This window comes from Poecile atricapillus, chromosome 2 (assembly GCF_030490865.1).
Source record: "Poecile atricapillus isolate bPoeAtr1 chromosome 2, bPoeAtr1.hap1, whole genome shotgun sequence".
In the NCBI taxonomy this organism is placed as follows: domain Eukaryota; kingdom Metazoa; phylum Chordata; class Aves; order Passeriformes; family Paridae; genus Poecile; species Poecile atricapillus.
Window position 1 is genome coordinate 54,426,743 of NC_081250.1, and position 17,233 is coordinate 54,443,975.

Here is a 17,233-nt window from a genome sequence, read left to right on the forward strand (position 1 = left end):
CTAGAAATTAATAAACTGCCCATACAACTGCCATATTTAATCCTGCTTCTACATGCTGTACACATACTAGGTTTATATTCTAGGTTCTATGTTCAAACTGAAGCAGCAACATTTCCAACTTTTTTAAACTTTCATAGATTTTTCTATAAGCAGTTCTTCTTTTCATCAGAACAAAAGATGGCCAGGATCTTTGTCAACTAGCAGCTTTATGACACAGGACAGGACAACTCACACTGACCTTAAGGAGCTCTCTTGTCTGTGTGGAGAGCCATGGGAAAACATCAGAAGCAGCAAATGCAGTTAAGAAAAGATCTATTTTTATGATATCTTCTAACTCCCTGAAGATGTTATGAGGAATCATCAACTAAGAGTACTACTGTAAGTAACCTGGACTTACGATATTGTAGTATTACACAGTTGTTTCTTTGTTTAAACCAAAACAGGCTCCAACGTGGGGCAGCACTCAATCTCTTTTATCATTCCATCTGATCAAAGACCATGGACTATTTTCCAAAAGTATATTAATAACCCTTTCATTCACAGACCGTGAGACCAAGATAAATACAGCTCTCTACATTTTCCCTTGTGCTTGATGAACATACTCTTTATTTTACTGGAATTCTTCTCTTGCCATCGTGACATCAGTCAACCACCGATTTTAACAATACAAAATTATCCCTAATATTCACCCTTAGAAGACAGCTAGATTATATGTCCCAATGGATATAACAGGACTCGTATAGTTATTTGTTGAGGAGTAGGAGGGATGAAAGAGAGACAGAGAAAGAGGACAAAATAGTAAAAGGATTTAGACACACTTGCCACTGTAAAATAAGCTTCCCAGTCTTTAAAAGCCTACAGAAATTAAATTTTGGCAATAAAGATTTGATAGCACTTTAAATTAATTTCAGGAGAAATAGAGTCCACATAAATAGGGTCAAGAGGAAAGACAATGGAAAAAATTGGGGTTTGTGGTTTATTTAAACACAGCCTCAAAAGTAAAGCCTTCTGATGTCAAGAGCTATGGATCTGAGGTTACATGAACTTAATATTAACTTTACAAATCAGGAACTTTATAATGAAATGGATCTCTTCATTAGACAATCTCCAACTACTTTGTGGTCTGTGGAGATACTATCTGATCATTCAGAGATGTACTTGTGGTTTGTAAAAATGGGAACCCTAAAGATCATCAGAGTCAGTCTCTCCCCTGGGGCCTTTTTACTCTACTGACACTTAGTGAAAATCTACCAGCAATACATTCTCAAAAGTAGAAATCATTAACTCATTCAAAGTCACAGACACAAGGGTCTGGGGTTAGCAACTATTAATTAGTGTAATTATTCCCAGGATGACAATTACCAGCTGCAGAATCCACTTAATATCTATTTCTCAGAATTTGTCATTTTGCAATGCTAATATTTCTAATAGGTTCATTTGCCACCATTAACTGATTACATTCACTATGGTATATTGTTTCAGATGGATAGGATGGAAAGCCAATACCTAATATTGACCTCTGTGGTATCCTGTGATTAGAAAGGCTGCTCCTACCATGATTAACCACATCATTCCCTTGAAAATCATATATACTATTTGTGAAGGATTTGTGATATTTCTCCTCTTTCGAATATGCTCATAAAATAAATTTCCTGGAGAAATAACATTTCAAATTATACTCTTCCATAATGCAAGTGTTTGAGCTAAAAACACTGCATATATTAGTTGTACAATCTGATTTTAATTCTACTTCAGCCAACAGTAGTATGGACTTGGTATAATTTCAAACCTGTCCCTCCAGAGGACAGAGGACAGGACATTGAAAACCTGTGCAGTGCAAAGAAATTAGAATGCTTAGCATGCATTCAAATGACACCTATGTATTTCTTATAGGAATAGAGAGAAAGAAGTGGCATAAAGGTATTTTCACCTCTCTTATGAAAAGGAAGATTAGATGTCCTCAACAAACCTTGGATGGGACATAGAAATAATTCATTTAATAACAGCAGGAAGCAAGCCTTTGATGGGAAGATTTTTCTCTAGATTTTGAAAATTTGAGAATTTTGACAAAGGCATTAATCTTACTGATTCCTAAGAATATTAATCTTCTGCCAAGTTAGAGTCCTATATTTCAAAGTGTGTAAAGTATGATAAACTAGTGGCTGCCATACATGGAATCTATAGGAGAAGATTATCTGGTAGAAAGTAGTGCAAGAGTTCTTATTTCCATTACCAGTTAAGTCTGGATTGTTGAAGCAGGAGAAAGATTTTCTAGTACAAAAGCAGGAGAAGAACGCAGCAAGTATGGCATCATGTTATTCTGACATGTCTCTCTTTCTTCATTCTCCAAGAAACTGACAGCAAGAGCAATCAAGGATGTCATACAGTGAATAACTGAGTTCAAAATGAACAGAGGAACAGAAGTAGGGCAGTATGTTTTCTGGAAAAGCTTTAATTCTTTACTCTTGCTATGCTGATGAGTCATAAATTGAAAGATAATGTATTTTTAAATCTGTGTTAATAGCCTGTGTTTAAGAGTGATAAAGTGCAATTTTAGCATATATTTTAAAGGGTCTCCTAGATAGTGCCTCAACTATGCAGGAGTAGTGGAAGCAGCCGTGTTGATTTTTAATGTGCTGCTAGATTGTTTTTGTGTGCATTTGATGTTCTTCTTTAATAACCTCAAGTAAAAGGCTGAATGAATTCAACAACAGTAGCTGAAAAAAGTGCAATGAGTCATATTACAGGAAAATGGAGAAAAGGATACAGGACTCTCCACTGAACACAATCCTATATTGTAGGCAATCTGTGATAACACCCTTTTCATTTCAGTTCAGTCCCATAAAATTACCACTAACATTACAACTCATGCAGAACACAGATAAATGTAAAAATGTCACAGAATTCTTCCAGATGGGACTTTTAGTTCCACTAGATCACCATCTACTTTTTTTACTTGTCTAATATTTCATTACAACCTTCCATAAGTTAATTTTCTTTCCACTGACCATGTAAATCACAAATCAATTTTCATTTAAAATGCCTGACTACAGATTGCTCCTGAAAGCTCAAAGTATATGCTTCAGTGAGCTCTCCAACATTCTTAATACACATTAGAAAAATGTTGTGGTTTTTTTAAAATCTTTTTAAAGGAATTAATTTTACATTAAAGTCTGGCATGAAACTCAAGTAGTGGTATTCCTCCCTTCCCTTTCCTCCCCTCCACCTCTAAAATACAGGTATATTTTTGAAACATAACTGTATGTAGAGAAAAAAGTCTTTCATGACAATGATATTTGATCTTAAAACAAAAACTCAGACAAAACCATAAACTGCTCTAGATTTGCAGAAAGCAGAGATGATTACTTAATCCCAAACCATTACTGTGTACTTCTCTAGGGGAAAGAAGAGAGAAAAGGATGAAACCATCCACAGTGCAGATATTGGCTGTATTTTATTCAAGCCATTCTTTTTTCTCTTTTTTCTCTTTGTTCAGACTAAAATATGCAACTCAATGTTGTTAATTTTACTCATGGAAGCAGCCACCCTAAAACCGATGGGATATACCTGTGAGACAACCAGGATTCAGCCTTTAAAACAATCTATATAAAAATGTTTAATTGGAACACCCAGAAAATATAATGTAACAGTATTCTGTTTAAATACTCTCTTCTTACACTAATTTAAAGTTACAAATTTGTAAATATACATTTGCTGACTGGACTTTGGAAACATGATTTCTATGGCTGTTTTTTCTATTGTTCTGCTGAGAAACATAGGGCAGTCACTCCATTACTCTGTGCCTTAGTTTCAGAAGTAACAGAGGATCATTAAAATTACTTTCTTATTCCATATTAAACAGGACCACTTCAGTGAGCTGGCACATGCATTAGCATTTGCTTAATATTAGAAAGCAGGAGTGATCTAGCAGCCACTTAACTCTTTTTTTACAGATAAACAATATTTCCTCTGTAGGAACAGAGCCTGAGTATTTCCACACTTAACGTTCCATGCTTGATGTTCCAATCCATGTTTAATCTCAGATTGTTTACACATGCTCTTAGTACTTGAACAACCTGCTGTGGTGGGAGAAGGAAGTGTAACCCTTTCTGGGGTCAATAGCATGACCCCAGAAATTTCATGAATTGAGTAAGAGCAAGGGACCAGAGAAGTGTGGGTCCTCCAGGTCTCTTTCCTGATCTGAACCCACAGGCAAGCCTTACATTCACTCTCCTTTCCTTTGCTTACCTAGCATATCCACATTTACCATCTCTCCCTTCACCTTTGGGATAATCCTTCCATCTCAGAAGTTCACTTCTTTGCAGTTTTGATCCACTCTATCACAGCTCTTTGCCAGACAGTATGGCTTTGAATCTGAAGTTCTTGAAGCACTCTGACATTGGGATTCTAGCTTGGGGGTGATGGAAAGGGTGTCAGTTTAAATAAGGCTGAGTGCTCATGACAATTGAAAGTAGTTCTGTATAAAGTGGGGCTTTCTCATAATGGAGTATGTCAGTGCTGACCACTCAAATGGGGGAAGGGAAAGGCTCTTGAGCAGTCTCTGTAAATAGGGTCCTGTCAAACCATTTGCGGGTTATAGTCAACCAAACCTTGAGGGTTTTCACATAGGGTTTTTTAAAACCCAAATCCCCAAATGTCAACAGGGCCTCAAGCATCACATCTAAAATGAATCTGCCTCACTAAAACTAAGAGTTGAAGGCCTCTGAATATGGCTCTGTGCTGTCATATCACAATTACCACTTAGAGCTGACCACTTGTAACAATGATGGGGAATCACTTCAGAAGAAGAGATGAGTGGGAAAATGTTTACTTCCTGATTAGCAAAAACCCATCATCTAAGAAGGAAACTTCACAACGCTGAAGTCTGCAAAAACCCATTTATTAACAGTCATTGGAATCTTTATGGAGTAGGGATTACTATGAAGATAACCTGTCTGGTCTTTTAACATTCAAAGCTAACTACTTTACCTTCAACTAAACAAACAAGCAGTTGTTTGGGTTAGTGACCAATGAGTAAAAGGTCCACAAAAACATGTGGGAAATGCCTGCATGTTTGGATCATTTGAGTGGCTAGCTTACTTTTTTTTTTTTTTTTTTTCCATTTGCCTGGCCAGCCAAGGGCCAGAAGGCTGTGCTTTTAGTGTTTAACCTCACTTGACTCTTTTTTTTGCATTTTTCACTCCTGTTTCTATCAGTGACTTCTTGTTCCACCAGCAATGGATTGGCAACTGCCTCCAATAGTCAATAGGTGAACAACCAAAGAAGAACCCCAATTACAGTGACCAAGAAACAAGCAAACACTTGAGCATCTTTCTATTAATTAGATCTTCTACCTCTATACACTGCTTTGTGATCTTCTCAGGAAGAATTTGTACTCCCCAGCCTAATGCACAGAGGCTCTTGTACCAATGAGCATATATATATAACATAGATATACATGCTCATTGGTACAAGCTGGGACATGGAAAAGAAAATATTTGAAGAGGAGGGGCAAGGCAAGGCAAGGCAAGGCAAAGCAAAGGAGACTTTTCATAAGTACTGTGCACTCTCCTGACAGTCTTTTTACCCATCCATGTTTTTATGTAGTCCTGTAGTACTTCTGGATGAAGAGACTAACATCTGTACAGAAAATATGACACTTGGAAAACCTATGCTTTCATTGTTCCCATTTCAATACCTATCAATAGATTTATGCACACACAAACATGCAGGCATTCCACATTCAGCATTCTGTCTTCAGTTACTGAAAAGAACATTATAGCTGCTGCTGACTAAAATCAGATTTACCTAGCTAATTTTAACTGCAGGTACTGATGGCAGAGATCTAGTTATTACATAAGCCACACAGTCCTGCAACCAGGGCACGCAGTACTCTAAGAGAAGCCTCTACCTCAGTTACATTGCTCTGAATTATAAGCGATGAGGATTTGTTTTCATTGCATGTTTACATGAATGTTAGCAAGTAATTTCCTGCAGTATGAGAAGATGACTAGATGGAAGCAGTTGGTTCTAAGCCACTCTCACTCCTTTTACTTGCAATTCAGGGTTTCTTCTTTGGACAGAATTTACTCTGGTTTGCACTGAATGTATGGGTCTTGAAGCTGTCCTAAGGGCCAGTTGTTGGCTTGGTCCTTTGTATCTCCACTTGGTTCTGGAATGTAGTAGGTATGAAATTGTAGTAGAATTTTGAGTTTAGCTTTCTCCAGAAGAAATCTTGCCTGCACAGATCAAACATGAGGAAAATGGTGAAAACACAGGGATTAATTTAAAGTCTGCTGTACCTGTTTTAAACAAAATAATACTTCAGTATATACAGCCAGCTCTAAAGTAAGATATATTTTATCTTACTTTATCAGTGGTTTATTTCCTGCCTTCCTATACCACTTCAATGAAAGCTTTTCCTGTATTAATAACAGTAGGTCTAGGTTTCTCAGCCTTGGTTTCTAGTCTCCACCATGCCATTTATGGAATTACCAGATCAGGAGACAAAAAGAATACAAGCGGTATAGGACTGTGTATAAATTGATCTGTATTGGAAATCTCATCCCATTCTGTTATTTACCTTTTTTCAAGTAAAATAATTATATTTGTATAGGTATAGATATAGATTAGATGTTACATTACAAAGCCACAAGGGTTCCTGATCTTGTTAACATGATGGTTGTCATAGTTTGTTTTGTTTTGCATGAGCAACAGCTCATTACTGAGAGCCCTTGTCATTCACATCAGATTGTGTCTTCTTAATGGAGCATTTCTGAAATGAATGGCAGGGTATATAAGTTTCAATTCAAACTGTACCTTGGAGTCTGGCTCCCACTGAAATCAATCGCACTTCAGGACAAAGAAAACTTTACAGCTTGGGTTTTTACAAGCATGCCATAGACTCTTGTTCAATGTCCTTTTAAGAAAGCCAAAAAGCGATTTTCACTTTCAAAAGTGATTCTCCACTTGGTTTTGGAATGTAGTAGGCGTGTACTTTCAGTGGAATTTTGGGGGTTTTTTTCATGTAACGTGTTCAGGCATTATTTCATCTGGTCTATTTGGCTACTTTCTATGATAGGTTACTTGTACACTTGCAATCTCCTAGACTCAAAAGATGCATGTGATTGTTTGTACTCCTTGCAGTACAGTTGGATGCCATGATGCAAACATACAAGCCATACCCTGTCTCAGTCAGCCAGGAAGTGTATAGTTGTACAGGCTGAGGTGCAGAAGAGGTGAACTAAAACTAAGTTTCACTGCTGGGGAGGGTAATGGCATCACTGTTTTTGCAGCAATCCCCTGCCAGACAATCCATAGACTGGCTGGTCTGGAGGGAATCACTTACCCTCCAAGCTAGAGCTAAGATGCCAGATAAGCATGCCTGCAAAAATTGTTCAAAAAAAGAGAGGAAACTAGTGGGAATGATTAAAATAATTTACTCTTGTATATTGTATCCATCATAAATCCCATTGTCAGTATCTATTGCTCAAGCACCTGACAAACTTCTGTTCCTATCCTCTCCATAAAAGCCTCCATCATGCGTAAAGTTGCGTACCTTTCATGGTTTTATAATAAACTGGAAGTGAGTAACAGTGTGATATCAAAGGAAATAAAAATCCAGTTGCTATTGCTGCTGGGGTTGCCTTCTGAATGTGGCTTATACAATATTTCATCTGTGCTGACACCTTTCACTCTCAATTATTTGGCTGCTGTCAAAACAAATCAATCATATTATAGCACTGTGTCTTATGTTACCATTCCACTGAAAGTAAGCTGCATTAGCTTTGAGATATATGGAAGTATAAAATTTATCTGTATTATTTATTTAATACAATTTTCTCCCTTGTGAGTTATCTTACAAACACAGGAAACTCAAATTATCTGATGTTAAACATTGAATATATATAAATATCACCAAAAAAAATTTCAAATAATGTCACTCCTGGGAACATAAATGCATAAAAATACCCTTAGTAAGTCTTACACTTAGAACTAATTATATTATTTTTATAAATTGAGAAAATAGTGTATGTTTGTAATTTTGTTTACAACTGGCCAAGGTGCTCAGATAAATGTAACATGAACAACCACTCTTGCTGAAGCAGAGTAAAACAAATATTCAAAGAACTGATTTGGTTACCAGTAAAATGAAAGGTGTGGGGTTGGGGAACTGAATATTTTTTTAAAATGCTGCAGTGCTGGGGTGGGCGGGGGCAGGGGGGGACCATAGTCTTTTTTTATAATTCACGAGCACTGTTTTGGGAAAAGAAAAGCTAGAATCTTGAACAGAGAATCTGAAAGTGATTGCTCTGTTCAGATGTTAGACTTAACAGTTTTCAGAAAACAGGTTCAAAGTTTGTTCTTGAGAGGTTTTATCCTTTTAAAAATAAGAAAGATAAAAAAAACAACTTTCATGGTGACAAAGAGTGAATTTCCTCAAAATGTTCTACTATAATTTCTTTGCTTTTTAGACAGGATTCATGTCCTGTTACAACCACATCTTCTAAAATACAGGAGCCCAATATAACGGTAAAATTACAACAGTTTTATCACCTCTTCTGCAGTTATTACTGCTGACGCAATAAGAAATCAACTACACAGCACAGAATACATTCAGGAATACTTGGGTTGTGAATAGCTTAAGAAACCAAGCTGAAACATAAAGGATGGACAGAGCCAGCTCTGGATGAGGAAAGGCACAAGAGACTGAAATGGGATCTGAGAAACAGAAAGGAGAAGACATTGTAAATCTGAAGCATCACCATTTATTTGAATAGAATAAATAATTGGAAACGATTTATTCTATTCTTTACGATGAAGATTTCTTTTTAACATTGCATAATTTATCATATTATAACACAAGTTAAAAATGAGTTTATAAGATATGTCAAGTCTACAGATGATTAAGTTTAAAAGCAATATTTTTGTAAAAACAAACAAAAACAAACAAAACCCCCCTAAAACCCAAACAAACAAACAACAAACAAACCCAGAAAAACCACCCTATAGCAGGCAATCATCTAAGAGCCCATATAGTGCTGGAGCTTATTGGCCTTGGTGGAAATCTCCAGTCCTTCTGTGAGCTGGAAAACATGACTGTAGATCAAAAAAAATGAGGAAAATTAGCCTTATTTTTAAAGCTACTGAAAAAAAGAGCTTTTATATCTATGGACCAAGACTTAGGAGTTGGAACAAGACTTAGGAGTTTGGAACATTTAGATCTAGCTCTGTGTGAGGAACTCCAGGCATCTGACAGTAGTGATTTAAGCCACTCTGTAGGAAGGCATAACCACTAACTGTCTACACATTTGTTTACAGGTGAGAGGACTTGCAAAAAATGTGTATGAATTGTCCTCCATCGCATGGAACACGTGGGCCAAAGTGCAGAGCAAGGATACAGATGTCTGGTCTGTTCTCTCTGCTTTATCTGTCAGAGTAACAAGCTTGCAAAGGTGGAACATTCAGGGAATAAAGGCAGATTCAGGAAAATTAAATGGAGGCCTGAAGATTTCCATGAGTACAACTTTAGATGTAAAGGACATAAGATTGCATAGAAGTCTGGGGATGAGAAAACTGAAGGAAGTTTCACTTTTATAATTTCTGATGTTACCAGGTTTCTGTTAACAGATGTTAACAGGATTCTGTTCCCATTAATGAGGCAATCTCAGTGGCAGATAGGTTCCACCTCCACCCCCCCCCCCCAAAAAAAAGGGAAAGAAAAAAGAAAAAAAAATATTCAAAATGCTTCAAGATGCATGAACTTTAAGATTTTAATGAGAAAGTCATAAGATACCTTCAGAACTTTCCATGACAAAAAAAGAATCAGAGGTCGCCATAAAGAGGAAGTACCACAGAACCATACAGGCATTAAAGGAATTTCATTTTAAAAAATTGGCTCTCAGGCATTTAATTTGTATGCTCCATGCATTCAAAATTCACACTACCCAGTTGGTCAATAAAGACTTTGTTGTTTTTATGAGTCCTTAAATATATATGTCCTTGATTAGAATCTCACTGGTGAATCAGGAACACAAATCTGTGTCCAGGGAGTTTTTAAAACATGAATCATAGGGATTTTATTAATATAAAACCATGGAAAAACAAAGGAAATTAAACCACAAATACTATAAATGTCTGACTTAAATCCACTAAGGCAAGGAAATTAAGAGTGAAGGCTGAAAATCCATCCTGGTAATCCTTCTACAACTCTCTCTCTATTGAAGTAGAGAGTCTTGGACCAGCATGAGAATCATATGTGCATAGACCATATAGATGTGCCCACCTGTTTTTATGTGATCTAGATGTACCTACCTATTTGCATGTGATCCACTACTGCACATAGCACAAGTGCAAAAATGCAAAGGTGAAGAACAGAGTGACAAACATTAGCTAGGTTTTTCACTAGCATTTGAAATTTCTTGGCTTTTGTAGGATTACAGTAAATTGAGTGCTTCATATTATTGGAATGAGTTTTCTCTACATTAATTTAAATTGTCACGGTCTAAATTCAAGAAGAAGATTAAAAGCTTCTCAAAACAGGTGCAAAGATATACTTTAAACGCAGCATTAAAATGCACCCATGTTCTGGTTGATGGAAATTTCATTTATAATCCTGCATGCAGAATATTCCTGCCAGGAGTATCAGTCTGAGTCAGGGCTCAATAAGGGTGCACATTCCCCAGAATGACCAGGTCTTGCATACGAATCACACCACAGTTCCTGGCTTAGTGGTCATGCCTGCCAAAGGATAGTTAACCAACAGCTTTTTGGTGGAAACTTCAGGGAGGCTGGGGAGGTGCAGACTACTTCCACCTTTCCCATCTGCTTCTTGGCATAAAAGTCTGGAAATTTAGACTTTTCTGGTACTTGGCCTGCAATGTTTAAGTAGGTGCGAACACATTGATTTCAGAATTTGATCTACGTCACATCATTACTTCTCACCAATGTTTCATAACCATCAGTAGCAGAACAAGAAAGGAATGTCTGTGATCCCTTTTGGGTGGAGGTCACCAATGGAGTACAGAAACATTAAGACTACTGCATTTTAATGCCTCTAGTGGTAGGCCTTTAACTTATGGGGCAGAGAAACCAAACAACAAATAGCTAACACTCTGGGACTGATCAATAAACACTAGTAACTAATAAAGACCTGAACCTTTCACATTCCCTCTGTGAAGGTAGCAATTTGCAACTGAACAAGATAAGCAATTAACATGGGGGCAATGCATTCACACAGGAAAAGCCTTGTACTATGGGGAAAAACCCCAAACAAATAAACAAACAACCCAGTGAGATTCTTGCTATACTACCTTCAGAAAAGCAGATTTTGCCCTTTCTTCCAAAAGCAAATATTAGGCCTTCTAAAAAAAGTATATTTCCTGAGAGACCCGACAGAGACAACTCATCCCATCTTCAGGGATCTCTGCATATTATTTCAGTTATCCTACAACAGTTTGGATGGGATACAGCTGATAGCCTGAGGAAACCTGCTGTAGCAGCTGCTAATCCACAGACCCTCTGTGCATGCCACAGTGTGCTTACGGATGCTCACATCTCTCTTATTTCTTTCCATGTACTAAACTAGGGAAGTTTGTCTTGAGGGTTGGCTATCCCCTTCTTTGTGTAAGTGAGCCCTTCACAGTGACTGCATTTTGTGCAGCATTTCATACAGTGATAGGGGAGTATATTTGGTTTGAGGGCTTCACAGAAATTGCTATGAGTGCAGCACTTCTTCTTGGTTTCTTGTCATTCTTGTTCTGGTTATGTTAGTACACTGCAAAAGTACCTGGGAATAAACTATTCCTCTAAGTGAAACATCATTTTGATTATTACTGACATTGGTGCTCATTAAAATACATAAGTGAAACACTGCCTTTCTATAGACTCTGAAAGCTATTTCATGTTACTTGAAGGGGAATACAAATGAATAGGGACTGCATCACTTTAGTTAAAAGGGAAAAATGTTCTAAGAAACTGGAATTTGGACTCTAGATCAGTAAGCAATTGAGGTTTGTAGTTTATTTCTTTTCTGTCTCTTTTTTTCATCTCTCTCTGATTTCTGATTTTTAAGGTGTGTATACATGGAGGAATGGAGACAGAACATGTTTACTTTATCTGTTATACAATTAATAATACAAATCTCTGTTCAGAGGAAACAAGATCTAATAAATGTAAACAATAGAGTTTTTTCTTTTTTGGTACTGTTGTCTTCACCTAACATTCTTTTTGACTGATCTCCATATTAAAAAGCCTTCTTTTTTTTTTTTTAACATTATCTATGTCAACTGTAACCCATATCAGTGCATCTTAATGGTTGCCTCCTATCTCTCAAGGTGTTTAATACATTTCCCCTTCCATTGTACTGCTGCTAAAATATGACCTCCTGCTGTTTAAATAATGTAATTTAATGATTTCACATTTTCAGCTATGTGAGACTTCCTTTCAGCACTGAAGCCTTTCACTAGTGATTTAGAGAGATAGTTTGTTCTCATTTATTTCACGACTCAAGACTGAGGAAGTTTGACTTGTAAATAAATTATTGACATCCACTTAAGGAGCAGTACAATGGGTAGTGGAAATAAAATACACAAAGTTTCAGTGCCATGAGGCTACAGTCTCCAGCTTGTTGCTTTCTTTCAAGGTTCCAGTGTCATTCTCTCTCCATATTGGCACATATATCTAAAGCACTAGTGTGCCACTGCTATGTGATAAAATATATTTGGACCAGCCCTTTGCAGAGAGACTCCCAGGTTGTTATCCATGGTGAGTGAGTGTCCAGCAGTGAGCTGACAGAAAACACTGTCATTTTCTAATTTCAAACACATATGCTATACTAAAAGAATAGCTAAAATATGTTAATTTTCTAGTTAAAACTGCTTTGGTTGTCATGGAAAAGAGGCTAAAAAGAGAGGACAGCTGTTAACAACTCCCCAGGACTGGAATGCCTTCCCATTTTTCAGTTATTTCAACAGGAAATTCACAGGGTTAAAATAACATAAAGAAAACATGTCAGAACAAACTCAGCCCCCCACCCAAAAGGTTTCTTGTTCAGCTATACTGAAATATTACACTGAGACATAAAAATCAGATGGGCTTAAGGAAAGAATGTCTTTTCATGAATATCAGCTCCCGGGCATTACTGAATACTCTGAGATTAAGCAACTACTAGTTTCTTCGAGAGTCTCTTGAGAAGGATAACTAAATTTACAAAAAAGAACATAGTCCTCCCAAAACTGAAAGAAATCTGGCCCGGCAAAAGGGATGCAAAACTGAAACTATTCAGCCCATAGAAAAGTTTCCTAAAGGCAGAAAGATGAGTACTTACAATCACCAGTTTGGATGATTAAGAGGGAGCTGTCAGACTACTTTTTGCATTAAGTCAATAAAGAGAGGCCAGGAAGCAATGGACTAAGAGCAGAAAACACACTCTATTGTAGGATACCTCCCTCACTTTGTCCCTTTTCACAACCTCACCATTGTTATTGTGACAACTGCAAAATTTTAGGAAAACATGGCTATGTTCCACCTGTATTTCTATGAACTGGTGAGGAGAAAACAGGAGTGTAAGTTTCGTGGGACGACATCTTTCATGGATAGTTTTTAAACTTTTATCTGCAATGCTTTTAGCTGGTTACACTAAAAAGTTATTGTTGCTGATTTTACTGTTTTCTTCAAAGAACTGTTGGTGGAAAGTCAAAATTCCACAGGTGTTATGTTCAGGGATTTCTGTTTTCACTAAGATAGATAGTTTTATTCTACCACCTTCTTCCATCTCAGAAAACTGTATTATTTGCATATTAGTTGTGCATATGAAATTTGCTTACTTGAAGCCAGGGAAAACATATTTTCCTAAGTTTCACAGCAGGAACTTAAACATTCACCTCCATTCCTTCTGTTTGCATACATTTGATGCATTTGCTCAGGGAACAGATACAGTATAGCAGTGTATATGGCAAATGACGGGGTGTAATGAACAGAAAATAATCATGTGTGAAGAAAAGATGTTTTGGAAGAAGTTTGGTGTAAACCTCTTTTTACTTACAGCAATGAAATTCCTATCAAATTAGTGGTGGATCTGGACCATATAACAACTGAACAATTTAACACAAACACATCTGGGGGAAAAAAAAAATTTTGCATAGGTAATTGGCAAGTGAAGAGTAGGCAATATCACTAAGTTATACAGTGTGAACAATCAATTGCTCCATTTTAAAATAAATTATTGTTTTCTCATTTTGTGTACTTAATGAATCTCTATTGTGATTCCTATCACTGAGAGCTCTTTTCTCTTTTCACGCACAAGAATTTTCATTATTTTATCTAGGCACTCTGAGGTCTCATCACCCTGAACCAGACCTGAAAATTCCTGAGAAGAAAATAATTTAAACATGTATGCGGAGCACAAAAAAGATAGTGGAATTACTCCCTTGATCAACATTCAGTAAGAATTCAAGTACTCTGTCAGATCAGAACTTTTCTGAATTCATACATTATTAAAAAAAAATTCAGGGTGTCTTTTGGGTTACATAGCTGGGGAAGTTTGCAATGAAGACTTTTAGAAGCTCACTTAGAAGAGAGGAAAGTCAGGAGAAGATCCAGCTCACAGGAGCTGTGGACGTCTATGCTTGATCTCACTGAAAATTCAGGGACAGCAGATGTGACAACAGGAATATTAAGACAGGTTGGAAAACAGCATGAAAACATGTCATCCCATTATGTAAGCTGACCATGCTACAGTGAGGTTAAGAGACGGAAGCTGATGATTATGTTTTTCACCAAAAAAGGAAGAATTATCGAACTGTTCAAGCATGGGCTTTTATGACCATACCTATAAAAATGTTGCCTACAGAACAGAATGCACATTGTATAATTATTTTTAACCAACCACAAAATAAATACCAGGGACCAGAAGTCGTTCAGGTTCAGTGGAACTGATGATTCCACACCACACACTCTCACCTGATTCCTATCTTCATTCACACACACATTGGACAGTGGGCTACAGAGCAAGCAATGGCAGTTTACAGCTGTGATTCAGGATGGTAGGAGCTATCTTGACCAGGTTACTTTGCTGCCTTGTGTGTCAGTTTCACTTCCAAAACCTGAGGGCAGGCAGCAGTGCTTGCTTAGAAGATCAGGAAGGAAGGGTAGAGAAGACAACAAACAGCAACACAACTAAATAAATTCATGAGATCTGTTCCTTTCAGATACATTATGGAAGGTGTGATTGTGTTCATAGACAGGGAACTGAACCTGCTGCTCCTGCAAGTCCCTATTTGATCCCAGGCTCCTATCTACCAGTAAAGATTATAAAGGAAACCTTTTCATCTCGTAAGGTCATTGCTTGCAAAATTTATTTGGCAGCAAAGTTACGTCTTTTAGCTAGCAATTAGACATCCATGGCTAAACTAAAGAGCAAAGGTTGCCTGGCTTAATCCCTACCCTCCAGCTTTGCAACACGGGGTGAATAAATGACGTAAGAACTGCACAAGCTTATGTTTATTTATAATACTACATACCCAGCAACTCTAACCTGGAGCACTCCAGAGTGGAAGGATACGTTTTTATAATGCCTGTTTCTTCATTAAGATTTCATCATCCACCTACGCTAAAAAGCTACTTCCCCTTCACTTTGTTATATCTGCTTTTACCCACTCCTGTTCTTGCATTATTTTTTTAATCTCCCGTTCCTACTTTACATGCACTCTCAAATTTTAAACAAGCAAAATTTGTGCATTAGTGTGTCCTTTTCATCTATCATTTATGAATGACAGGTTCTTTGGTGCAGCTTAATGGTATGAGAGAGACATTATTTTAAACATTAAAGTGAAAACCATTTACAACTATGATAAGAGACGTCTGTTGACATTAAACTTTAAAACATGCACAAGGTAAAGGCAAGTAGTTGCTCCAACAGGTGAGAGTACTATGCATGCACTTTGTAAGGGAGTTTGTTCAACACAAAAGCTGTCTTTTTGTTTTCTCTATTTGACAACCTGTAGGATCTGGTGCTTCAAACAATGCATCTGGTAATCAGAAGCCACCAGTGTTTGATGACTAAAAGATACATAGGGCACAGTGCAGAGGATCAATTTTTAAAAATTACCATTTTGTTGGAGGAAACTATTTCATACCATTTACATTGGAAAGAGATAACAATAAATAAATAAATAAATCTAAAGAGTTAAAGGGTTTTTTTTACACTTCCTGCTCACACCTTTATCACTTTCACACTGGACTATCACTTCCTTTACTGTCCTCTTCCATTAAAACAATACTATTCTGTTGTAAGATATTGGCTAACACTTATCTGCTATATTTTGTTCTGTTCAGCAGCAACTGCATTCTGGGAAGCATCAACATAGTTAGGAATAGTAAATAAATACATCTGTAATAATACATAATATGTAATAATATGTAAATAAAAACATTTAATATAATATGTACTTGGATTGAGTACTGTTCTTAACAGTGTTAGGCACATTGATTGAACAGGGAATAAAAGGGATCTTGCTTTCAGTCTGATTTTAGACCACAAGGAAAATGTAGCAGATCCTCAGGGTAGAACCCTTGCAAACATGGTACAGCTCAGACATCCCTCAGAAAGGATACATACAGAGATTAATTTTTTGCTAGTTACTTTGGTGTCATGCAACTTTCAACAACTTGAAAGGGGATGGCAGAACCTTATTGATAAAGCAGACCTCCCACAGCAAGAAGGAAAACATGTATCTGGGGCATGAATGACAGATAAGAAAACTCTGATTTTATTGTAAATTAAAAAAAAAAAAAGATATTTTCATGCAATACTGTATTTTTAGTTTCCACTATTTATACAGTTGCTTTAATCAGGAGCGGTGAAACAAATGGTATGTTAGTCAACTTGCTAGAAGAGAAGGGATAGTGGCATCCAGAGGGACCTTGAGAGGCTTGAGATGTGGGCTGAAGCAAAACTCATGAAGTTCAACAAGGCAAAGTACGTCCTACACCTTGGTCACGGCAATCCCAGACACACCAATGGGTTGGGCAGATAAGTGATTGAGAGTAGCCCTGCTAAGAAAGACTTGGGGGTGGCAGGTGCTGAAAAACTCCACATGAGCCAGCTGTGTGTGCTCACAGCCCAGAAAGCCAATCAAATCCTGGGCATGCAATGTGGCCAGAGGGTCAAAGGAGGTGATTCTGCCCTTCTACTCTGCTCATGTGAGATCCCACATAGAGTGCTGCATTCAGT

General features: G+C 37.1%; 1 protein-coding gene across 2 annotated transcripts in view; it reads right to left on the minus strand.

Annotated features, from left to right (window-relative positions):
• The window catches only part of POU6F2 (POU class 6 homeobox 2), a 259,099-nt gene that overhangs the window by 156,071 nt on the left and 85,795 nt on the right, over positions 1-17,233 (minus strand). The gene's annotated exons all lie outside the window — the stretch shown is intronic.